The sequence below is a fragment of the Coptis chinensis genome, chromosome 2 (genome assembly GCF_015680905.1).
Source record: "Coptis chinensis isolate HL-2020 chromosome 2, ASM1568090v1, whole genome shotgun sequence".
Lineage (NCBI taxonomy): Eukaryota > Viridiplantae > Streptophyta > Magnoliopsida > Ranunculales > Ranunculaceae > Coptis > Coptis chinensis.
In genome coordinates, this window is record NC_141457.1 from 34,795,715 (window position 1) to 34,822,248 (window position 26,534).

The following is a 26,534-nucleotide window of genomic DNA, read 5'->3' on the forward strand; positions in this document are numbered from 1 at the left end:
AATCCGACATCTCATTCGTCCCCGTCCACCACGAGAACCAATCAACCGGGCCGTAGCTCGGTGGATTGGTAGGAACGCCCTTCGGGAAAGACAAAGTCGATTGATATCGGCCCGCAATGTCCGCGACGCGTTCTCCGGATTTTGCAAACAAATAAGTATAATTTCTGCATCCTTGATTTAATGTTTAATGTGATTCGAGGAGTGGGGAAGAGCTTGGCGCCTCTTCCCGTATTGATCACTAAGATCATGCTCTCCTTTAGAGCTGTCGCAAGATCTGCTCCTATTAAGATCAAATTGCATTCTAATGCAAGTATCTATACGAATTTCATCCAAGAGACTTGGCCGTTGTCTGAAGAAAAAATGGTTGAGTCAGAGGATGAAAGGGAAGATATGACATGTCTGGATCAAGATGCATTAGATAATTGTAATTCTAATTTAGAACGCATGCAAGTGTTGCAAACTGCCTTGCGGTGCGTTTATGGTATTTGTGGAAATATTCGAGATAGACAGATTGTAGTTCAAAAGAAGCAAGGGAACCTTCAGAGGAGATTTGAAATGCTCGAAGGGGTTCTGGACGATATCTTGTCTAACATGGAGACTATCCACCAGCATCAACAAACCCAGTATGCAGTACTCGGTACTGAGATGGAAGCCCATCGCTTGTTCCAAATAGAGATGCTACGACGCATGCCACCCGTGGAAGACTCTGGTTCAACCGAGTCCGACAGGCATGAGCGTCGTCGCCAAAGGACAGATGGTTCAAGCCAATCTCCATCCCAGGGCCCATCATCATCACAGAACTAGGTGTTCACCATCAGTTGTGTTCGCTGTTATTTCATGATTGTTTTATTAGTTGAATTTTAATTCAGTAGTTAAATTTAAATAGTAATGTGTTTATTTAAGGTTGTTTGGATTTAAATTTTATTTTTAATATAATTGGTTATTTTCGAGTACTGCTTGTTTTATCATAAATCCCACCTTCCCGACTTGTTTGGGGGTGGAAATATTTATACCGAGCATAAGTCGTTATATGATCATCTGCTGTAAAGTTGTATTGGAGGAAAGGTTGATAATTTGGCCGATATTGGCATATCTATGATTTTTGTGGTGGTCATGAAATCTAGGAGAGTTTAGAAGTTACTATTCTAAATCAAGTATGAAAGATACCAGGATTTATAGAAAATCATGGAAATGGTTTGTTTCGTTTTGGGTTTGGAATTTTTCTATTTCCGGAAATTGCCTTCAAACAATTTGGGAACTTCCCGATTCGTTTTGGTAGCTCAGAACCTATTTAAACTCCTTTCTTTCTACACTAACAAACCACACTACATCCCACCATCATCCCGCACCTTCCACTCCAAGTTTTTCTTTCTTTTTGCTCTAAACTCCGGTTTCAGCACTTCAGAGCGCGCCTGCGCCCTTTACATTTTCGAAAAATTTAGTCAGAGCGCGACCCGCGCCCTCCTTGAGCGCGACCCACGCCCAAAACACTGTAAAAACATTAACACACGAGCGCGACCGCGCCCTGCCTTCTGTTAACGCGGAAAAATCCAATTTTCAGACGGTCATTCCAGGATTTTTGTGGAGCTATTCAAAGAGTTATTGTGATGACATCTCCTATAGTCATACCTGAATAGTCCTTCAAAGATGTGTTGGGCACCGAGACCTATGGACATTGGTTCCGACAAAGAATCCTGCAGTTAGGATGGCGTCATCTACTGGTAAGTGATGACGATTCATATTCACCACAGCTTACTACTTATTTCTACGACCATGTTAAATTCTATTGTAATCAGGATGGAGAACAAGAATTCTCTGTCGTAGTCGAAGACACGACACATCAATTTGATAAAAATGTGGTCGCTCTAGTTTCAGGATTACCAATACCTGATCCTGTTCACACATGGGCGTATATGACCGATAATGCATATCTTTATGATTATACATATTTCCATGAGTATTATTATGGGGGGAGGGTATTTCGAGTAATGGACCGTGGGCTTATATAGCATTGCCCTTGGTAGCCTTTTTCCTAAACGTAGGCACCACCATGTTATTCATCCCGATGAATATTTTGGGGAATGGCGGTTCATTTTCGCAAAGCGATCGCTGGTGACATTTTCCTCGCTTTAATGAGGGGCGTCGCCGATATGACATTTCAGTAAAGTATTAGTCGCTAGTCTTAAGAGAGCCCAAACCATGAGGCGTAAGTATCTTCTTATGCCTGTTTTAGTAAGCCGCATCATGCGTAGTTGTTTACCCGTATTCTGTGCACAATTCACAGATTGGAAAAGGGTTGAAGTCATGAGACCCACCAATCGGGTGATTCACTCGTTGCGAATAATGACTTGGCCGGGATGGCAGGTGCAGCCTCATTTGGTTGCCCCGTACATCCCATCAGACATGATAACACTTAACAGGTTAGCATTAGTAGATGATAACTGGCGGCAAGCTTGGCAAATTACAATGGACTGGCAGGATGCGAAGGAACCTCGTCTCACTAACGAGGAAGAGGATGCTTAAGCGGGAGATAAGGTAAGTTTTTAGTTTTGTTAGTGTCTGCTTATGTCCCAAGCAATTTAATTCGGTTAACCCCATAATGGGTGGAACTCTTATAGAGTTGCGTCAGTTTTTATTTCCTATATTAGTATGCGTTCTAACTTTGTTTTGCAGATGTTCCCGAATTTCACACGCGTTTCAATGGTATTTTTCCTACCCTCTTTATTTACAATACTTTGAGGACAAAGCATGATTCTTGTTTGGGGCATAGAAACACGTGTAATTAAGGCATCTGTTAGGATATAGATATGTATAATACGCATTTGTTTTCTAGTTAAAGTTTCAAATTTTTTTTTTTTAAAATATAAATAAATAAGTTTATGCTATACACTTAGGAATATTGGTATTGTTTTCTTTCTCTATGCTCTTAACAACCTAGAAGTCTCACGTAGTTTTTGCATCAGAATAATTCTTAGAAACTTAGGTTAATATGTAGGTAATAATCTTTGCATCTATCTATAAATATATTACATGAGTATCTATGATTGTTAGCAGTAAGTTTCTGAAATCTAGGCTAGAGTACTTATTCTACAAATCCTGTGAGAATATAGCCTAAAGCCTTATATGAGTTTAAACATTTGAGAAATGACACAAGGGAGAAGTAAAAATCGGATAGACAAATCACACGCCCACTTGCTTGATCACTATGCCATATCCTAAGCGAGAATTTAGGCCCCTCTTTGGATCGATATAGCCAGAAATTCAAACCTATGAATTATTTTAAGCTAGTAAGCCCCTCTGAGCCTTTCTTTAGCCTTTCATAAACCACAAATCCTTTACCCTGTTACAAACAAAACAAAATAAAAAATTCAACCTACCCAATTTAGATAAGTCTGAAAATAGAATGAGGAAGAAAGAAGAAGAGAAAAACCTGTGTATACAAAAGTTAGTTAATTGCTTCAAAAAATAAAGAAAAAGAAGTTTCCATCCAAAGAAAAGAAAAATAAAAATAGAAATAAAATAAAAACTCCAAAAATAGAATAAAAACGGAGTCAAAAGCCAAAGAAAAGAAAAAGAAAATAAAAATATATATAGCTAAGGATGGAAACAAAGTATAGAAGCAAAAGTAAATAACAAGGTTTTCTCTAGTTACATAATATGAAGACTCTATTATCTCAAACTTGTCCTTTTGAATATCCATTTCCTTCCTTCTTAAACCATCTCCTAATCCCCGCAACACCTAATAAATACCTCTAGCTCAATTAGGAATAGGTTAGTGTGATAGTAAGTGGCAGATGTGTTTGATCGACTCCGACTTTCTTGTTTGTCATTGAGATTGTAAGGTAAAGTGTGCCCCATTTTACTTGGAGTAAATGAAACTTGAGCGGAAAAATCAGAGTGGTTTTGTCTTGACATTTATGTGAGGACCTACTTAGGGGCGTTATTCGAAGTTTTCAGAAACGAACCTGCTAGGCATTTCATAGTATTACTCATAGTATATATATTTGTATCATAGATGATTGATTATTATGCATATATTAGTTTAGGTTTTTGACTTGGTTATTCTTATTCAATTGCTAGTGAGATGTATAGATAGTTGAGACATGAATGAGGAAACAATAGTTTTATTTCTTAGTCGTTGTAGTATAGATGAAGTTTGTGAGTACCTTCACTGGAAAACTCTCACGAGGCTATAACTCGTCCACTAGGGAATTCCTAGTGGTTTAAGGCCTTGTTGCATATGGTCAATGCAATCGCGACTCAAATAAACGAGAGTAGTTAGAACTCCATTTTTGGTCACTTATTCTAATTTCTCATCTTTGCTTGAGGACAAGCAAAATGCTGTTTGGGGGTGGTTTGATAAGAGCCCAAAACTGTAGTTTTAACTCTGTAACAGTCATACTTTTAGACCAATTATGTGAGTAATAATTAAGAGTTAACACTGATTATGTGTTTTTATGCATTTCAGGTTTCAAAGTCCATTATGTGCAGAAATGTGCCACTTTAGCGAGATAAAAGAGCAAGGGTCAGTTACTAAGGAGTTCCATGATTAAAGGCCTAGATTCAAGAAGACAAAGCCTTCCTAAATCCCGGTCAAAAGCTGAAAAGTCAACACGGGCAGAAACAACACACAAGTCAGCAGAACCTTCGATGGCTGTATCTTTGGACTCAGACCTCGGAATGGGGCCTACCTTATGTCAAAACAACCGGCTCGGAAAGAGCTTTCCAATGGTCCAAGCCTTGACCCAATCAGAGGAGCAGAAGTGGACGAAAAGTCTGTTGAAGCAAACTGCAACTGAAGAGGCCTTTTTGGACTGAAAATATTGGGTTTTGGGCCTGATTCTCTGGCCCAAAACATGGCTCCAAGCCCATGCACGATTTTTGGATCTGGACATATAAAAACCAAAGCTTAGCTCTTTGTTAATGGTAGCTAGTTAGACCTAAAACAATATAGATAATTCTAGATCTAGTTTAATTAATAAAATTAAGTTTAGTTCCATTTTCAATTCTTGTTTTAGATTAAGTCTTTGAATCATTGTTCTTGATTGATTAGATAAATAAAATAGTTATTTTATCAATTTTGAATTGTGTTATTCCAATCTATTAGATCTAGTTTTAATTATTGTTGGTTACCATTTCTTAGTTGTTAATTAGAATTTAATCATTATTTAATTAGATTAGTAAATTTCGAATCTTGATAATATGTTTAGTTTAGATTCATATGAGAATGAATGATCAAGGAATGATTCAAGGCTAAAACCTCCATTAGAGGGGTTGATGAAGCCTTGATGAAAACTTAGTGGTATAGTGTAGAAGCATTGTAGAGTCTATTCCAATCTAGAAGGTCGTGATTAAGCCATGAGAATGGGTGGGCGACCTCACATGCTAGTTAGTACTTTCGGTAGAAATGCCATGAACACTAGGGATTAGAACTTCGAATTTCTTGCCGTAAGAATGTAAGAATCGAGATACAAGAATCTATGCTAGGCTATTAAGTTGGATTCGAGGTGGATTCAATTCCCCTCTAATCCTTTATCTAGATTCAAAACAATCATATTGCCATAGCATTCGTAGTTAGATTCAACATAATCAATTTCATATAGGTATCGTAGTATAACACACCTTCGTAAAGCTCTCATTGACTCAAAGACCGATTAATTAGATTAGAAAACAATTCCATTCTAGAGCACTAGGAGTGGAACGAACTTCCTACTCCACTATATCTCATAGGATTGAGAGTAGAGAAATCTTTGATAAGCATATAGGATCATAAGATAGTTTAGTTTACTTACGTTTTGAGTTTCATCGTTCATTTCATTGTTAAGCTATTCAAAATTATCAATTATCAGATATCAGGCGCGGCGCGGGTTGATTTTCTTCGTTTTTGCTCATTTTTCTCCAACAATCTCTAGTGAACCATCTCGTGCTATTCTCGGGCTCCGTTTGCTCAGAAATTTACTGGAAGTACACGAAAAAGAATTATCAGTAATGAAATAAAAGAAAAAAAAAAACTTAAAAAACTTGAAAATAAGATTGAGAAGAAGAGTTCAAAGAGTGATTTTTTTCTCCATCTTTCTCTTTCCATTTGGATCCATGACGGCGGTGCCATTTGAAGATTTATAAATTGTGGTGTGTTGGGTTTTGTTGTTCATCTTAAATCCTTTGTTAGGAGGAATGGTTTGATGGTTGAAAAATCTCTTTCTAAACTTTCTAGTCTTTCTTTACTCTTGTTCTTGATGTTTTAATAGTGGAGACACTAGTTCTTTATCTAGAATGGGTTGAAGTCTTAAATAAACTATTGACTTGATAGAAAAACAAGTATGGAAATGGTTTTGATGAATATCTTGCTCACAAAGTTATGCTCATTTGAACTAGTCAAATGAGTATGACTAGTGTTTTTGGGGTTGAATCAAAGATTAGAGAAGTAATAAAAACTTTGTATTGAAGACAAGATTGAAAACTTGTATTGAAGATAATAAGAACTTGATTTAACAATTAAAACTTCAAGAACATAAAAATAGAAAACAAGTAAATAACAAATAACACTATTAATTTAAAATATATTATCTACTCCTAATGACCAAAGATTAATTCTAGGGTAAGGTTCTTTCTCCTCCTACTTTGGTTTATATAGGACACCAATTACATATTTGCCCCTTCTTCTAGAAACAACCTTGAGGATAAGATTAAGCTTTGTCGGTTTTTTACTTTAGCCCATATAATTGAATTATTGATTTGGCTTTAAGTCTTTGAGTCCATAGCTTTTAGCTTTTAGTCCTTGGGTCTTTAGCTTTTAGTCTTGAATCCTTGAAAGTTGACTTTGAGTTTTTGGCGCTATTGCTCTTAAACTAGAATCTTCCCAAGTAGCGTCAATGACAATCCTTTTTGCGCTAAAATGCACATTTTAGGAATATACGTCCTAAATGGCTTGTATCCTGCAAAAGGTAGCAAAAGCTATAAGTTGTCTGTTCATTAAGCATAAGAAGGGCATAATTGAAGCATTGTAAAGGTAATAAAATGCATATTTGGGGACTGATCACAGCACAAGACAAGTTTATATTCAGCCTTTTGATATCCCTTGGTCTGAACTTCTATACGAATAGAAATCCAGAAACATAATCTGAAAAAGAAGGCATTATAAACTTGAAAAGTTTAAAGCTACATTGAGAAAATTTAAACATAAGGGAAGTCACAATTAACACTTAAGCATACCTGCTTCTTATTTACCATTATAGCATATTTCAATCTATCCATCTCCTCTCCCCATTTCGGAAAATATAAATTTGACATTGTTTGCCAATGCCGGATCATGTGCATCCTCATTACTAATTGCACTAATAACAATAACCATTCACTACAGAGTTCATAATTTCAGTCATAATGTTGAGTAAATCTCAGTTCACTAAATGTTGCTACTACCTACATCACACCTTTATGAATTAAGAAGTGAAAAACACACCTTTTGATTTTGGACTCCATACTCTTCATCCATCACCAATGGTTATGTTTGTTCTACTAAGGTTGGACAGAAACATAGTTACCTTTAGCACCAAGGATGTTGTTTCTATGTTCTAACCCAATTGAAATCATGCAAGAAATAGTCTCTGAGCGGTTTCCGAATTCGTAAACACTTATTTTCTAAGTTACTAGTTTTTGCTATAACCCACTATATCATTCTTGCAATACATAATTTTATAAGAAAGGAGTCAAAGTTGGGTTACAATATAATTTACATATTAATCAAGGTTACATTACTTACATATTAAATTCAACAAAGTTGGGTTACATACTAATCATTTTGGGTTGCTAGATCCATTATTCTAAATTATTACAATTGGTGTAGAATGACATGATTTAGGGGTAAAAAGATGTACCAGATCCCACATCAGAACTGAGTTCTTACACATAAGAAGCTATTCTCTTTGAAGTCCTAGACTAGATATAAAAAGGTCACTAATTTCACATGAAAAGGTCAGCAACCCAGTACATCAAGAAAGCTAGAAAATATGATGGATCCCTAAAAGCACAATGCTTCGTCACTGAAATGGAAGAAATTGGAAACACATTATTGCAAAATACACTCAGTAATGGAAGAACATGATTGGGTTGCGGTAACATGCAATCCTCTTAAAGGTTCCCTAATATCTTCTTTATATGATTATAAAGTCTTAAGTATTAATTTCCTAATAACATATGCACAAACATCAGTAACATGGAATAGCTCACAACAACATACACATAATAAGTTCAACACGTTTCAATCAAATAATTTGCGTGCAACTTCATCCACTAGCTAGCATCTTAATTATTATTTTTTAACTAAGCAAACATCCATCGTACATCCCCAATCAAACAAGTAATCACAAATAAGCACCTACAAAAATTTTAAATTTCAATTCTCAGTTCTTGCAGAACAACCCAACGATTTATCACAAACAAGAACTCACTAAACTTCACAATTTTTCAGTTCTTGCAGAGAAAACCCTGGGATTTATCACAAATAAATGCAGCAAACTCAATTTCCCAAAAAAGACACAAATTTTGCAATTCATCAAACAAAAAAAAAATATATACAAGTTGTACCTGTTAATTGAATAATTGAGCGAGGGAGAGAGACGTGTAGGATCTTTGGAAGAACCAAAATCGAAATCTACCAAACCTGATAGCAAAAATTGAGAAAAATCTCTAGCGTCGAACGAATGATTGAAAGTGTAGAGAGAAAGAGAAAGATTGCATGATCGGAAAACTGGAGATAAAACTGATGATATATCGAAGTGAGAGCGGGAATATTAATCGATTTTTTCTTCCCTAGAACATACAGTTTGGTTATTTGGTCTTTCCCCTCAAATTTCTATTTTTCTCCTTCAAAACTGAGCACAACATATTTTAAGTTTTCACTAAACAAAGGGTGGGACCGAGCAAATAGAACATCCCCGGCCCTTCGATTATAATACAACGACTCAACACACTCGCTTAACAACAAGAGCTATTAACCGTCATTTATACCCAATGGTAAGTGTTGTTTTTTGAGCAAATTGGTGTAGTGGGTCTTGTTATCTGGGGACTGTTCTGTCTGAGTATAGACCTTCAGAGGAATCCCCAGAGCCTCACTCACCACCTCCTTAGTGAGCTCAAACGTGTGGCCATCCTTGACAACCATGACGCAATCATCCTCCCTTCATTGCATGTGCTTGTAAAACGAAAGAGTGAGAGAGGAAGAATAACTCCCACCTTCCAACAAAACCAAAGACTCCCATCCTTTTCTTCTAATCATAGCTTTGAAGTGTGCTTCAAATAGATCGGAATTGAAGAGGGGTTCGAAATTTGCTCCAGCACGATTTTTAGGACTCGAGCCATTTAGAGTAGGAGTTAATGAAATCGGAGTTTTTAGTTGGAATGAGGGTTGAAAATAGAGTTTACTGTAAAATTTGGAGGGGTAGTGTTTGTAGGTGGGAGGGCGGTCGCGCAGTGGAAGATGGTAGGCCCGTGCGCAGTTAGGTGAGGCTAGGGTTGGGAAATTTTGGGGAAGTTGAGGTCGGTCAGGTGATCGCATGGCTTAAAATGGGTTGATGGCATGTGCCTTTTAAGTTGTTTTGAAATTTTGGCCCAAGCCCAAATAAAATCAGGTAATTTCGATAATATCCTTAGTGCCTTAACAACTTCAACAACTGATCCACGCTTCGTTACTTGTCCAATCTTGACCCGTGAGATACCAAAATGATCAGCATCAGAAATGCTATGCAAAGCTATAAGGTACACTCACATCCAACGATGGATGAAAAATAGATAAAGGAAAGAACAAAAAAGAATTGAAGGGAAATATATACAAACAAAAGAAGGAAAAATTTTAATTTCTTTTTTTGGGTTTTGAATAAGTTTAAATTAAAATTTTTAAAAGGTGGGTCATTTTAAGTCAGATTCCCAAGACTTTGAAGTTTTTGAAAGCTTGAGTCAATCCCAACCATATAGTTAGATTACCCTCTTCAACTGTGCTCGGTGAGGAGGTGGCTGGCACATAAAAACCTTAAAAACTGAATTTTCACTATGAGGTTGAAGACCAAGACCAGTTGGTGTTTAACAGTTCGAGCACCAGCCTTCTCTCATAGCTCGTCTCTTATGTGCGTATGAACTTTTACCCAAACCAGGAATGGTTTTTGGTTTATGTGTCCATATCTTCAACTTCAGTTCTCTAGGAAGTACTTGTACACGATCATTGAAACTTATCCATCTAGTCTTACTAGGTGGGGGGGGGGGGGGTGTTTGTTTGTAACAGAAGATATTTTGGAAATTTTTTGAAAGTTTTTAGAAAGAGAGAGATTGAGAAGGGGAAAGATTTTGGGAAGAAAGGAAGAATTTTTTGAAAATTTGTACAAATTTGAGTCTTTTAACGTCAGATTCTCGAGACAAATAGAGAGGTAGAGGCAAAAGGTAGAATTAAACAGAGAATAATATCACTTTGAGTTACTCTATTTGTTTAATTCTCGTTTGGAGACGCCTAATTTTTATTTTCTTTTTAGGTGGTTTTCCCCAACAAAAGATATCTATAACCATATAGAGGTTTTTGACAAGAAGATAAAATTATACGTGAATCTGATATCATTTTGGTTACTCTGGGGCATATAATTTTCATTTCTATATCCTCTAGTTTTGAAAAATATGGAGAGATGTTTTGAGATACTCGTACTAAAAAGTCGTGATTCTGAACGCTAATTTTTTAAAACAAACCATAACAGGTAATCTCAGGCAAATTTTGTGTCGAATCTGGGCTGAACCAAATCTAGATAGACAGAGCTTTACCTATGCGAGTTGGGGGATTAACTATGCATGACATCGAATGTCCTAACCTGTGCGAATAGCACGGTGATATAGGCAACCCTTAATAACCAAAACTAATCTCAAACCACCCCTAGATTATGCTGTTCTAGGGGTTGGTATGTGTAAAATCCATTACCTATTTTGTTTTTTTGGAAAATCACACGACTATTGATATATCGAGAATCTTGCATTAATATAACAGAGAAAACAACTATTTTGAAAAAGAAATGTAAAATAAAGATAAGAAAATTTTGTATACTTGCTCCATAGGTTCACACTTACACAAACGACGAGTGAAAAATGTTTTACAAAGAATATGCGATATATATGTGGACTAAGGCTCCATAACTTACAACCACACACTCTAAATGGAGGGTCCAGTTACCTTATTATTGTACTCCCTTTAAATAAAAAGGTGTAACAGAATGGGGAAGGAATACATCGTGGAAAAGAGGATTTAATCCTCTTAGATAAGATGATCATGAAAGAATTTTTAGCGCTCCAGCTTCGTTCACATCACTTGTTGCTTCAAAGGTTGTGTTTGTTGGTTTAGGGTTTGGAATAGATTGTCCTGGGAACACTCCTTTTTAAGTTTTGTCTTGGGCTAACAAGTTCAATGATTGTTGCATGGATGCTAACATTTGAGTTTGTTGTTGCATGACAGATAACATTATCTTGGTGGGCTTATCTGTTTGGACACTAGTTGATGGTGTAACTAGAACTAGGTCTCTTTGGTTGTTGATAGGTAGGTTTTGGTAGTTCTGGTTAAAATGGGATGGAACCAATGCTCTGTTCTGATTGTATAGGTACATTGTCCTTGTCTGAATGTATTTAGTGGTTTTTTGAAACCTGGAGATGGTTGGGTTTGTGGATTATTAGTCCATGCGAAGTTAGGATGTTGTCTCCATGGTGTATTTGGCACATTGAAAACACGTACTTCTTCTGGTTGAAGTGATGACAGGTTTGTGATCAAAGGACAGGTGACATCTATATGATTTAAACTTAAATTGAAATTGCATAGTAATATATTTACGTTCATGACAGGATAAGGAGTTTGGTCTCTTTGTTTGGTTGTGAGGGCATCTATCTTTCTTGTGAAGGTTTCGATTAAAGTTTTGATTTAGGGATCATATTTCACCTAAAAAATACCACTAGCCTTAGATGTACTGGGTTGGGTTATTCTGGAATTGTTTATATCGCCCTAATGGGTACTTTTTTCAGCTTGGTTTTAAAGAAAAGTTAAAGCTTCGGTTGCACCTCTATCCAAAAAATTACCAATACTCATGATGTCGAGGGTTACTTTGTGTTCTTGGAGAAGACCTTTGACGAAACATTAGACAAGAGTTGATTTTTCTAGTTTATGGTTTGGACATTAATGGAGTAGGTTGGAGAATCTATCCCATGCTTCAGAAAATGTCTCACTCAGACTCTGTCTGAAGAACTGTATCTTTATTCTTATCTCTTCTGTTTTCTTTGGTGGAAAATACTTCTTCATGAAGGAGAACACAACCTTTTCCCATGTATCGAAGGAATTGGGCTTCTGAGAAAGAAGCAAAGCGTGACACTTACCCGCTAGAGTGAAAGGAAAGACTTATAGCTTCACTTGATCATCGGTGACGCCCGGATGGTGGAAAGTATTACATACTTCATGTATCCGGCATAGATGTTCATACGGTAACTGATAAAAGATAAAATTGATTAGTCTACCTACGAAATAAACGATGAAACTCAAAACGTAAGTAAACTAAAACAATTTATGATCCTATATGTTTATCAAAGTTTCTACTCTCAAATCTATCGCAATAGAGTGGAGTAACAAATTGGTTCCACTCCTAGTTCTCTAGCATGGAATGTTTTATAGTCTAATTTGTCGGTCTTAAGTCTAATGAGAGCTTTACGAAGGGTGTTATACTACGATACAATATGAAATTGATTATTTGAATTTAACTACAAATGCTATGGAAATACGATTGTTTTTGAATCTAGATAAAGGATTAGAGGGGAATTGAATCCACTACGAATCCAACTTAATAACCTAGTATAGATTCTTGTATCTCGATTCTCACGTTCTTACGGCAAGAATTCGAGTTCTAATCCCTAGTGTTCATGGCATTTCTACCGAATACTAACTAGCATATGAGGTCGTCCACCCATTCTCATGGCGAATCACGACCTTCTAGATTGGAATAGATTCTACAATGCTTCTACACTATACCACTAAGTTTTCATCAAGGCTTCATCAACCCCTCTAATGGAGGTTTTAGCCTTGAATTATTCCGCAATCATTCCCATATGAATCTAAACTAAACATATTATCAAAATTCTAACTTTACTAATCTAAATTAAATAATAATTGAAATCTAATTAATTAACTAAGAATGAAATAAGAATAAGAATTTAAACTAGATCTATAAATGCAAATGACAAAAATCGAAATTGAATAATAATAACTATTTTATTTATCTAATTAAATGACGAACAATCATTCAAGGAATTAAATAAAAACAAGATATGAAACTAATTAAATTAAACTAATTAAATCTAAGGAAAACTAGATCTAGAATTAATTAATGGAGGCTACTAATCTAATCTTTAATCTAGGTCTAACTATCTACCATTAACAAAGAGGTAAGCTTTTGTTTTTATACATTCAGATCCAAAAATCGTGCATGGGCTTGGAGCCATGTTTTGGGCCAGAGAATTAGGCCCAAAACCCAATTCTTTCAGTCCAAAAAGGCCTCTTCAGCTGCAGTTGGCTTCAATAGAATTTTCGTCCACTTCTGCGGCTTTGATTGGGTCAAGGCTTGGACCATTGGAAAGCTCTTTCCGAGCCAGTCGTTTTGACATAAGGTAGGCCCCATTCCGAGGTCTGAGTCCAAAGATACGGCCTTCGGAAGTTCTGCTGACTTGTGTGCTGTTTCTACCAGCGTCGACTTTTCAGCTTTTGACAGGGCTTTAGAAAGGCTTTATCTTCTTGAATCTTGGCCTTTAATCACGGAACTCCTTAGTAACCGACCTTTGCTCCTTTATCTCACTAAAGTGGCACATTTCTGCACATAATGGACTTTGAAGCCTGAAATGCATAAAAACACGTAGTCAGTGTTAACTCTTAATTATTACTCACATAATTGGTCTAAAAGTATGATTATTAAGGGGTTAAAACTACAGTTTTGGGCTCTTATCAAACCACCCCCAAACAACATTTTGCTTGTCCTCAAGCAAAGATAAGAAATTAGAATAAGTGACCAAAAATGGAGTTTATCTCTACTCGTTTATTTCGGTCGCGATTGCATTGACCATATATGCAAAGGCCTTAAACCACTAGGAATTCCCTAGTGGGCCGAGTTATAGTCTCGTGAGAGTTTTTCGATGAAGGTACTCACAAACTTCATCTATACTACAAATGACTAAGAAATAAAACTATTGTTTCCTTATTCATGCTCTAAATTAACTATACCTCTCACTAGCAATGCATATAGAGTAATCAAGTGAAACCTAAGCTAATATATGCATAATAATTAATCATCTATGAATAAACATATATACAATGAGTAATGCTATGAAATGCGAGAATAGTCCGTTTGAAACTTTGGAATAAGCGTCCTTAAGTAGGTTCTCACATAAAAGTCAAGACAAAAATCACTCTGATTTTTCCACTCAAGTTTTGCTACTCCAGTGTGCAATGGGCATACTTTACCTTACAATCTCAATGACACACAAGGAAGCCGAAGTTGATCAAACACATCTGCCACTTACTATCCCACTAACCTATTCCTAATTGAGCTAGAGGTCTTTATTAGGTGTCGCGGGGATTAGGAGATGGTTTAAGAAGGAAGGAAATGGATATTAAAAAGGGACAAGTCTGAGATAATAGAGTCTTCATAGTATGTAACTAGAGAAAACCTTGTTATTTACTTTTGCTTCTACACTTTGTTTCCATCCTTAGCCATATTTTTTTTTTTTTTTTTCTTTGGCTTTTGACTCCTTTTATTCTATTTTTTGGAGTTTTTATTTTATTTCTATTTTTATTTTTCTTTTCTTTAGATGGAAACTTCTTTTCTTTATTTTCTAAAGCAATTAACTAACTTTTGTTTACACAGGTTTTTCTCTTCTTCTTTCTTCCTTATTCTATTCTCAGACTTATCTAAATTGGGTAGGTTGATTTTTTTTTTTTTTTTTTATTTTGTTTTGTTTTGTAATAGGGTAAAGGATTTGTGGTTTATGAAAGGGCTAATAAAAGGCTCAGTGGGGCGACTAGCTGAAAATATACTTAGGTCGGAATTTCTAGCTATATCGATCCAAAAAGGGCCTAAATTCTCTCTTAGGACATGGTATAGTGGTCAAGCAAGTGGACGTGTGATTTCTCTATTCGGAATATACTTCTCCCTTGTGTCATTTCTCAAATGTTTCACTCATATAAGGCTTTAGGCTATATTCTCACAGGATTTGTAGAATAAGTACTCTAGCATAGATTTCAGAAACTTACTGCCAAACAATCATAGATACTCATGTAATATATTTATAGATAGATGCAACAATTATTACCTACATATTAATCTAAGTTTCTAAAAACTATTCTAATGCAAAAGCTACGTGAGACTTCTAGATTATTAAGAGCATAGAGAAAGAAACAATACCAATATTCCTAAGTGTATAGCATAAACTTTTTATTTTTATTTTTATTTTTATTTTTATTTTTATTTTTATTTTTTGTTAAGACAAATAATACATAATATAAAACCTAATATGTGCTTAACATTTACATCGTGTTTCTATACCACCCCCAAACAATTTGGGAGAAGGGGGTTCATGAAACAATTCAATAGCACAATTAAATTATGTAACTAACTAATTTTTATAATTTTTAACATTTTATAAATAAAATGCATAATTTACATCCTAAAAGTGTCTAATTTTTGCAAATGTTTCTATCCCACCCCCAAACAATCGAACGCTTTGACCTCAAAGTGTAAAGAGATAAGGAAAGAATTTACCATAGAAGCGTGGCAAAAAATTGGCGATTACTCAGAATGTAAATATTGTAAAGATGATATGATAATATGAAGCACAATTAAACATTACGTGCTAACTAACACAAACTCTCTTGGAGTAAACATGACAGGGCTTAGGGTGGCAACAAGATTTGAAATGAATACCAAAATCGCCACCCCAAACAAAATTGGAAAACTCTTTTTAAGTTTGAAATTTTTGTTTGGCCTATACTCAGAAAGTTAGTATTGTCACGAAAACTTGGGTCTTTTAAGGTCGATTCGAGACTTGCTAGATTACTATTTTTATAGCTTTAAACTTTTTACTTTTTATGAATTAGGTTTAATATAAAGGAAAACAATAAGCGATAAAGACATAATTCACACCACGAGAAACATGACTCAAAACCAAGAAAACATGCAAGAGTGGAAAAGCGTGAATTATGTGAACCATGGACTTAGGATCCGGTACTTACAACCACACACTCCATAGGGAGGGCCCGGTTACCTAAATGGTGTATTCACCAATATATGGAAATGAAAGGAAATGCACCAAACACAAAAATTGAGTCGTTTATAGTCAGATACTCGAGACTTTATCTAAATATATGTATGAATATGCAGTTTATCATATATCAACAACTGAAATAGTTGTGGATCGTTCCATAAATAAATATCACAGAAAACATATCCAAACACAATCAAGCACCAAGATTTCCTACGACGCAGCCTAGTGGAATGAAAGCGAAGTCGGATAGACCTATAACATAACCGAGCATGCACCTTATGTTTCATCTTTAAACGAGAGGGTGTCCTAGTGAATAAGTGTGGAAAAGTGAATGGTTGTGGAAAATATGGTGGATTAGGATAAGTTTTAGAGGGAAAGCATGGAAAAAATGAGGATGTGGGTTTAGCACAAAACTAATTCATGGTGTAGTTAGGGACTGTCTCAAGTCTGAAAATGAAGGTGTCAAGTGGTTTATCCTTGGGAAGTATTTGTTTACTAGGTGGATTTAAAAAATCATGAAGCACAGGAGAAACTAAAGGACCGAGTGCAAACTCGAGGTTCCTTTGAAAAGGTGGAGGGTGGGGAATATTGGTGATGGAAGGTGAATGATTCTCAGCTAGAGCTCTCAAGTCCATATCATCAGAAATCTTGATATATGCAAGACATTCCTCGTAGGTGGGTCAAAAGGATCACTTTGGGATAGAGATTGAAAAATTCATCTTCCGTCATATAGCATCAAGGGATGAATGGTTGTTGGCAAGGGGACTCGTGAAGTGGTAAAGAAGCGGTGCAAAAGAGGTGTAGAATTCTTCTTCGATTTCGATTTACTACTACCAGGAGTCATTGTTAAAGTCGAATTTCGAAGGAAAGGAATTTGTTAATCTGTTTCTCGGAAACATGTTTTTGAAGTAATCTTGAGCTAAGCTCTCGATCATGCTAACCTCGCCATTTGTAGAGGAATCGGGATATTGTGTCCTCGTTTGAAAACATTTACCTCAACCGAAAGATGGCTAAAGGACAAGGACATCGAACCATCGCTGGGCAGTTTATAAAGCCGCCGTTGGCAGAGCCAAGAAGGGACGCCCTAAAATGATAGGTGCAGTCGTTAGTGACTTACGGTCGAGGATAACGAAGTCGTTTGGGTAGTAAAAATTTTGGACTTTAACCAAAGACGTTTTCAACCACACCCTTAGGATACTTAATAGACCGATCGACTAATTGCAATATCATTTTAGTAGGTTGCATCTCCTCTAGACCTATTTGTTTATACAAATAAAAGCGGGAGTAAGTTAACACTAGCCCCCGTGTCTAGTAAGCGATCGTCGTGTGAGAATCTCCTAAGGTGCATTTATGCGATAGGGGCGACCGGGGTCCTTGTACTTAACAATTCCATTATTTTTGGATAAAGTTGGGAACCGCTCAGTTAGAAAGGCATCTTTAGGTATGTTGGTCTTACGCCTAGTAGTGCACAACTCCTTAAGAAACTTAGCGTGGTTAGGTAGCTTTTTATAGCCGAGAAAGGGAAGGTTTATCGTTAGATTTTTGAAAATGTTCCTAATCTCCTCAAAGTTAGTATCCCGGTTAGCATGGCTAATTTCGAGGGAACGGTGGTTTCGCTCTCTATATTTAGCGTATGGCTCGACTTGATGTGTAACCTTGGCTTTCTGTTTCTTAGGTTGTGGTTTAACCGGTACCTCTACGGTGGTAGGTTCTTCAGTTTCTATTTCGTATCTAGTTCGATATCCGGTGTAGGAGTATCGATGGGGTAACTATAGGCATAGTTACTTTGTTATCAACCACTCTTCCGCAAGCGAGAGTGGTGATGGCATTTAAATGACCCCACGGATGTAGTTTCGTACTAGTATTACCGTCTACCTCAAAGGCGTGTTCTTTGTTCTAGGGTTGGGTATCGCTTGGCACGGAAACACGCCTTTTGGTTGGGCTTTCTCTTGGGCTAACTGTTGGTTTAAATTATTAACGGATTGTAGAATGTGTTGGTTAGATTGAGCCATGGTTTGGAAAAGTTGTTGGCTCACTTGTATGAAGGTGTCAAGACGATCCGGTTGTGTGGGTGTAGTAGTCACGGGTGGTGTGACTGTAACTATCTCGCGTTGATTATTTATGGGCGGATTGTGATAGTTAGTATTTACCGGAACGATACCTCTATTAGCATTATAACTATTATAACTACATTGACCTTGTGCTTGACTTTGTCGAGGTTGCACTTGGTTGTTATAATTATTATAATTATCCTGATCCTGTCCTTGTTGTGGTGGAGCTTGGTTATAACTGTGCGTTGGCCTAACATATTGATTATTGTACCCTGTAGGTGTGACTTGTTGGTTATTTCTCCAACCAAAGTTGGGATTTTGTCTCCAAGGGGTGTTAGGTTCACTATTAATGGAACAAGAATGTTCATAGGCTATAGGACAGTGCACTACTACAGAAATGCACATTAGCCACGGTATACCAAATGGTATATACCACTGTTTTCACAATAACGGTGGCTAATAGTCAATAACCACGGTAAATAAGGCTTTTCTAATTTTAATACAATCAAATACCACTGGGCTAGTAATACAGTGGGATATAATATGCCATATACCACGGTCCAACCCAAAATTCCTAAGTTGTTTTCTCACATTAATATACCCCCACCGTTTCTATAGAAAAGGTGGCTAATGCTTTACCAAAAAATAGACCTACCGTGGGTAAAGCAATCCAACAAAACCCGAAAATCTGTCTCACGCTTAAACAGAGTCTTTTCAACTTCCAGAACTCTTCTCAAGTCTTAACTTCTATCGGCCTCTCTTTTCAACTAGGGATTTGTACAAAGGTTTCAAGTAGTAAGTTTGTTCATCTCTCCCCAATTTCGACTATGAGGTATTTTTTTCTCTATTTCTCTCCTGATTTTGGCTGTAATATAATTAGTTTTGATGTTAGTAAGGTTTTCTAAAAGTTTGATTTTCTTCTCCAAGCACAGAATTTTGATAAAAAAAATTGGTACTTGTTTTGTGTTAGTCCCAACGAAGTGAGTATTACCGCAAGGAGGGGTTAAACCTGCCCACTTGTGGATGGCTTAGAATTCCAGTTCCATTGCCACTACTCACATCTCTTCTTCTGTCTCTTCTTATGATCTTGCCCTCTCAAGTCCATTTAATTGACTCCTTGATAGCACTCAAACTATCAGATGCAACAGACTCTTTGTTGCTGCTACCAGAGAAAGCCAAGACAATTACATCATTTCTTAGCCTGATTGTACCAACAATCCCAGCTCTACTGTCAGTCACTGATCCACCCACATTCAGTTTGGCTATCCCTTCTTCCGGGTTTGACATTCAGATATCGTAAATGGGGGTGCGGGGTAGTGGGTGTGAGTACTTCTACAATGGTAGTATAATTCATTATGTATTTGGAGGTTTAGGGAACAATCTTAATGCTCATTTGGTTGCCCCCAAGTTGAAATGGTTAGTGGAACACATCAGGAAAGTGATTGTTTTGGGCTTTGTGGAAGGATAAGAATGGTGGGATGTTCTAACTTGAGGAAAGAGACTTGCAAAAGATCATCCTTAATGTTAGGGAGCATCTCTTTGAATTGGCAGTGGGAAATTCAGCTTTTAGGTGGCTGGAATTTCAAGACTTTGGGATGCTATTGGGTTGGAGGCATATATTGTGAGACCACTTTTTTATTATTTAGTTAGTGCCTTGTGAAGGGAGCAGCAAGTGGGATGGCAAGGTGTGAGCACCTAATTAGGACTTCTTAGTTTCCATGCAGTCATCCTTCATTTACAGAAATGTACTTTGCTTGTACATGGATGAGATTATTTTTGTCAACAAGGGAAATATATATTCTTCCTTATTTTGGTTTGTTGAAATGTTGTGTATGGTAGCTAGAATTCTGAATGTGTTTTTGATTCAATTAATTAATTGCATTTGCAGCATTACCTTTCATTTGGGGGAATTTTATTTTATTTTTTTTAAAAGAAATCGATAGACTATAGGCTATGGACAGTTTGTTTTGAAGTCTCATTGTGAAATTATGCAAACTCATTCTAAACTTTACTGCAACTTTCCAAGCATTAAACTACAAATAACTTAGTTTTCCCCACCATGCAGTTACTTTTAAGTGAGATTTTATACCAAGAAATGACCACGCACTTAACCCCCTGGAAATAATCTATTACTTTATACTAAGCCTATGGGAATTGAATTTATAGGCTCTCGAAAGACGGGATACTAAGCCTATAGGAATTGAATCTCAAGAGTACACGTAGGTATTACATAACTCTTTTCGTTGTCGGTGTTTTTTCTTGGTTATATGTTGTGACTTGCCTTGTTATAAATCATTAAGGCCTTTCTTGTATTTAATTTTGTGGTGCAGATGGCAACTTGGATAGAGATGAAGGATACTTGAAGCAATTAGTAGTCGGTTAGGGTATACGTAATCCCCCTGGTTAGTGTTTTCTCTTAGCTATTTGAATAGGAACTTTTGGTGTATTTTGCGTGATGCATGTGAGGTTCGCATAATTGGAATTTATTATTGTTATCGCCACTCATGACTATGAGAACACTCTGGTACATACTTTTTTCTCTTGCAATTCCTTATTTATAAGATTGTACCATGGATCACTCTCTTTTATGATTTTCATATATAATTGGTTAAGTTAAAGAGGAGGCCGGTGGCTATACTAGTCTTCTGTGTGGGCAATTTCTATTAGTGACTTGCTAATGCCTACCACAGAAGCAGAGCATCTGATTCATGCCTGGATGGAGGACAAGGTAAAAAAAAAAGATTAGCTGATCACGGCAGTGTACGCGAGCCCTTGTTTGCTATGTAAGTTTTTTATAGTCTTATGTTTTTTCAGTGACATTTTTCTGGTCAAGTATGTTGTGATGAGCTCGGCAGCATCAATTTTTTATAGTGCTGGCCTGGTTGTGCTTTCTTTTACAGTTGCGATAGCAAATCTTGTGAGTGCAACTTCTTGTATACAATATCTTATTCTTGCTTCTTTGGACCACGACTTCTCTTCATATTATTTAATTCTGTCCTTTCTTTTATATTCAGCAGAAGAGACTACCAAATGCATCCAAGAGCTTCGTATGTTGTTTTTAAATTTATGAGAATCTGGCATACACTTAAGACAGTAAACAATCTATCTTGGAATACAAGTTCAGGAGTTCAATCCCAATCCTGGAGCTCCACAAGAACTAATTAATGGAAGTTGATAAAGCTCGTGAAGTTTCAAAACCATCGGTTTCAGATGAAAAATAGTTCAGATCAATCTCCTCACGAAGCTTCAGGTACTCGACGAATCTATTTATTACTTACATTGCATGTTCATCTAGAATGAGACCAAATAGATCTAGATTAATGTTCCCCTGCTTTTTAGTGTTATGTTGGGTCCATGGCTTGCTAGTACATTTTGATGCACGAGAATTGTTTTTTGGACAGTCCTAGGTTTGTAGAAGTGGTGTTTTTGTTTCTAAATTATTTTAAAACCTTCTATAATAGTTTGGTAAATTAATCTTTTCACATTGGCAAGTTCTTTCTGTAAAACCCCACATTTTTGGGCTTAAGAATGAGTTGGGCCATTACTTCCAGTAATGGGCCTAAGGTGGATTTAGGGGTGCAATAGAATCCACGGGAAAAAGGGGGGAGGGAGTGCTGGAAAGGGAGGACACGAACTCTCTCTCTCTCTGGTAATTGGAGGGGTTTCTCTTCCTTGGTCTCCCTCTCACAATTTCGAGGGTACACTCATCCACCTCAATATAATTACATGAAAAGGTAGGAGTGGGCAGCAAGAACACAGAAGAAGAAAGTGGAAAAGAAAGCTTTGAATGAATTGGTGCATCTAATTCTTTTTATTTTAATCTTGTCATATATTGGGTTTCACTCTTTGCTGAAAGGTTTTACAAGAGTTTGTTGGTTAAAAGTATTAAAAGGTGACTAAGGTTCGTAGCTATTATCTTTGAACGTCTTTCGTATCTCATTTAGAAATTTTTATAGTAAGTACTATTTGTTAAGGATGTAAACTTTTTGATAGTTATGGGACTTGGATGTATATATTTAACTTGTGTTTTCGATAATGATTTTGTACGAAGTGCTTAGATGATCTGGCATTAGTCGAGACATTCAAGTACTTTGGCGTACTAAGTCGCAGTGATCTCATTTTGCAAACCGGTTACTTAACTGCTCTGGCATTGGTCGAGACGGTTAAGTAGCTGGGTTAATCAATGAGAAGTATATTGCTTAAATTTTCAGGTTATGACAGGATTTTTATTTATGAAATGTTGAAAATACAGAGGAGATTCTGCTAAATTTTTTCCAGAAAAAGTCATGTATCTTAGGTATATAGTTGTTTGAGATTTGGGGCGTGACACTTTCCTAGCTCGATAGATCATTTTGTTGTTGTTGGGTGTGTTGTGTAGGGTATCAATTCGATGAAGGGGGAAAAGCAAGAAGACCAAAAGAAAAAAAAAAGAATTGCATGCTCTCCAATCTGACGATCATCACTGCTATTTGAGTAAGGTATTATCCGGGTTCTTTATGCTTATATTATCCGAGCTCTATGTACTTGTAGCATATTTATTTATATCATGCATTCACTGACCTTCGTCTGTTAGAAAGGTGCCAAATGCTGCATTTTTTTTTGTAAGCTTGCTTGTTAAAGAGTCCACAGGGGGGTAAATTCCTTGAATGAATATATGCCACCGATTTTAATTGTTTTGATCCTTGAATGAGTACTTTTTTATTTTATTTTTTAATCACGACTATTTCTTTTGTAGGGTGACCAAATTTTGTTTAATCTTGGCTGAATGTTCTTGGGACGAGAATGCCAACATAGAGGAGGATGTTCTTGGTGAAGTTATTTCGAATACAAAACAAAATAGAATAAGTTGGTTTGGAGGTTTTTTATAATATATTTGTATTGATTATAATTTTGATTTTCGATTGGGAATGGATTGTTTTCAAATTGTGTTAGCAAATCAATGTCTTTGTGTTGGATGTGTAAATTTATTTATTTTGTTTGTGTTGCACTATGAATTGTTTATTTGAGCAATGTGTTTTTAAATCCAGTGTGGATATATATGGTGAAAATGGGCAGGTTGCAGGTTGAATGAATATGATTAGAATCAAATAATTAGGGGTTTTTATAAAAAAAAATAAAATAAAAAAAAACTATAAACCACTGTTTGATAAGAACCGAGGTATAAGCAATTTATATAACCCACGGTTTGTAATGACTATACACCACGGTTTGATAAGAACCGAGGTATAATTAGTTTATATAACCTACGGTTTGTGTCCAACCGTCGTATATATTATCACTATTTCCCACGGTTTGTAAATATAAGACCAAACTTTTTAGACTATTAACCACGGTTTGTAAATCCTAATACCACTGTTTTACTTAAAACCGTGGTATATAAGAGGTACTTTTCCCCACGGTTTTGTTAGAAGTATTTGTCACGGTGGTTGTTACCACGGTATGAAAACAGTGGCTAAAGGCTTTTTACCACTGTAAATAACAGTGGTATATGAGCTTTTCTGTAGTAGTGGTGGGAGTCGGGATGCTCAGGACTCCAACAGAAACTACATGGATTTGAATTTACATTCATTACGGGGATAGGCTTTTGTTGTACAGAAATGGCCTCTACCTTTTTTGTGAGGGATTCAATTAGAGTTTTAAGCTCAGGATCTGATTTAACCTCAAACATACTGGTAGCCTTAACTGTTGAAGAAGAACTAGCGGAGCGGGAGTAATCGTCACTACCCCCCCAATTATTATTACGCTTAGTCTGATCTTCCAAAAATTTATATGCCTCTGAGGCTCCTTTTACTTAGGAAACTACCCCCATTCATTATGTCTAGGACTTCTTTATGGTGGTGTAGAAGTCCTTTGAAAAGGCACGAACTAACGTGTCTTTTGCTAGGTGATGGTGTGGACACTCTATAAGGAGATCGGTGAAACGATTCCAAGCCTCTGAAAATGATTCATGAGGATTCTATCGAAAGAAGTGAATCTTGGAAAGCATTTCATCCGTCTTAAGGGGTGGGTAAAAATGTTCCATAAACAGCTGAACAAGTTTGGCCCACGAGTCCACAGAATTAGGCTTTGGGCGTTAACCAAGGCCGCCTTTATCGCCTAAGGTGAAAGGGAATACCCTCAATTTAATTTGTTCCGCACCAACCGTAGGATGGTGGAATGTTGTAAGGACTTGTTCAATCCTATGCATGTGCTGATAAGGTTTTTCATGGTCTAAACCATGAAAAACGGGTAACAAATTAAATATATTTGGGGGGATGCGAAAATCCCCCACTGGGTCTGCTAGAACGATGCAAGATTTAAAGCTATCGCTCAAGGCTTTATAAAAGTCAGAGAGAGGAGTCTCTCTTTCTTCATCCATAATATCAGGTGGTGTATGTGAAATAGTAGCTAGAGGTGTAGTGGGTGGGAAACTAGATAGACTTGTTTGTTGACGTTGCCGTATAATTACGTTAGTTGTTTTTCTTCGACCAGACCTTAATCTCATGCAAGACTAAGTCGAACTTAACTAAACATGCAACACTCCAAACAATTCTGATATACTAGTAGAAACCTCTAACTGGAGATGTGAGGTGTAGAAGAAAGAAATACCTGATTGCGTCCTTGCTTCGCTTATGAATAGCGTCTTGTTTACGCGTGTTCAGTGTAAATAACAAGTTAGAACACTGAAAAAACTTAAAAATCGAAGTTTGAAACAAACCTGTTAAAATCAGGGATTTTTGGCTTAGAAGTATGAGTGCGCCGCATAGAAGCGGTCGCTGGCTCCTTGTTCGATGACTTAGCTGGTCGCGCTTCGTGGTCCAAGAACTTAGTATGGTCGCCAGTCGTGTTCCAGACTATAGGGCGCAGTGCGCTCCTTATAAGCGTTGATCGCCTTCGGTGTAATTTTGTCGCGGAATTTTTCGACGCTAAAACGGATAACCACAGTATGAATCAAACAAGGGTGGGTGGGTTTAATGGGACTTAAAATTGACTAATTCTACTATGAAAACAATGCTAAAGTGCAACTAAAATGGCAGCGGCGCCATTTGATAAAAGGTAAAATTGATTAGTTTACCTACGAAATGAACGATGAAACTCAAAACGTAAGTAAACTAAAACTATTTATGATCCTATATGTTTATCAAAGTTTCTACTCTCAAATCTATTGCAATAGAGTGGAGTAACAAATTCGTTCCACTCCTAGTTCTCTAGCATGGAATGTTTTATAGTCTAATTTGTCGGTCTTAAGTCTAATGAGAGCTTTACGAAGGGTGTTATACTACGATACAATATGAAATTGATTATTTGAATTTAACTACGAATGCTATGGAAATACGATTGTTTTTGAATCTAGATAAAGGATTAGAGGGGAATTGAATCCACCTCGAATCCAACTTAATAACCTAATATAGATTCTTGTATCTCGATTCTCACGTTCTTATGGAAAGAATTCGAGTTCTAATCCCTAGTGTTCATGGCATTTCTACCGAATACTAACTAGCATGTGAGGTCGTCCACCCATTCTCATGGCGAATCACGACCTTCTAGATTGGAATAGATTCTATAATGCTTCTACACTATACCACTAAGTTTTCATCAAGGCTTCATCAACCCCTCTAATGGAGGTTTTAGCCTTGAATTATTCCGCAATCATTCCCATATGAATCTAAACTAAACATATTATCAAAATTCTAACTTTACTAATATAAATTAAACAATAATTGAAATCTAATTAATTAACTAAGAATGAAATAAGAACAAGAATTTAAACTAGATCTATAAATGCAAATGACAAAAATCGAAATTGAATAATAATAACTATTTTATTTATCTAATTAAATGACGAACAATCATTCAAGGAATTAAATAAAAACAAGATATGAAACTAATTAAATTAAACTAATTAAATCTAAGGAAAACTAGATCTAGAATTAATTAATGGAGGCTACTAATCTAATCTTTAATCTAGGTCTAACTATCTACCATTAACAAAGAGCTAAGCTTTTGTTTTTATACATTCAGATCCAAAAATCGTGCATGGGCTTGGAGCCATGTTTTGGGCCAGAGAATCAGGCCCAAAACCCAATTCTTTCAGTCCAAAAAGGCCTCTTCAGCTGCAGTTGGCTTCAACAGACTTTTCGTCCACTTTTGCTGCTTTGATTGGGTCAAGGCTTGGACCATTGGAAAGCTCTT

General features: G+C 36.4%; 2 long non-coding RNA genes across 9 annotated transcripts; one reads left to right on the forward strand and one right to left on the reverse strand.

The window, feature by feature from the left end:
• Nucleotides 1-6,435: 6,435 nt before the first annotated feature.
• On the reverse strand, nucleotides 6,436-8,918 carry LOC147515877 (uncharacterized). Its single transcript, XR_015210820.1, has 2 exons — nucleotides 8,584-8,918; nucleotides 6,436-6,935 (listed from the first exon to the last, which is right to left on the reverse strand). It is a non-coding gene; the product is annotated as an uncharacterized LOC147515877 (long non-coding RNA).
• A 10,067-nt stretch (nucleotides 8,919-18,985) lies between these two features.
• Nucleotides 18,986-23,317, forward strand: LOC147515878 (uncharacterized). 8 transcript variants are annotated; one of them, XR_015213542.1, is made up of 7 exons: nucleotides 18,986-19,194; nucleotides 20,529-20,585; nucleotides 20,693-20,764; nucleotides 21,053-21,145; nucleotides 21,377-21,612; nucleotides 22,741-22,840; nucleotides 23,098-23,317. It is a non-coding gene; the product is annotated as an uncharacterized LOC147515878 (long non-coding RNA). The 8 variants fall into 8 exon arrangements; XR_015213541.1 differs by having other exon boundaries at nucleotides 21,380-21,612; XR_015213544.1 differs by having other exon boundaries at nucleotides 20,529-20,581; nucleotides 21,380-21,612.
• The last annotated feature ends 3,217 nt before the right edge of the window (nucleotides 23,318-26,534 follow it).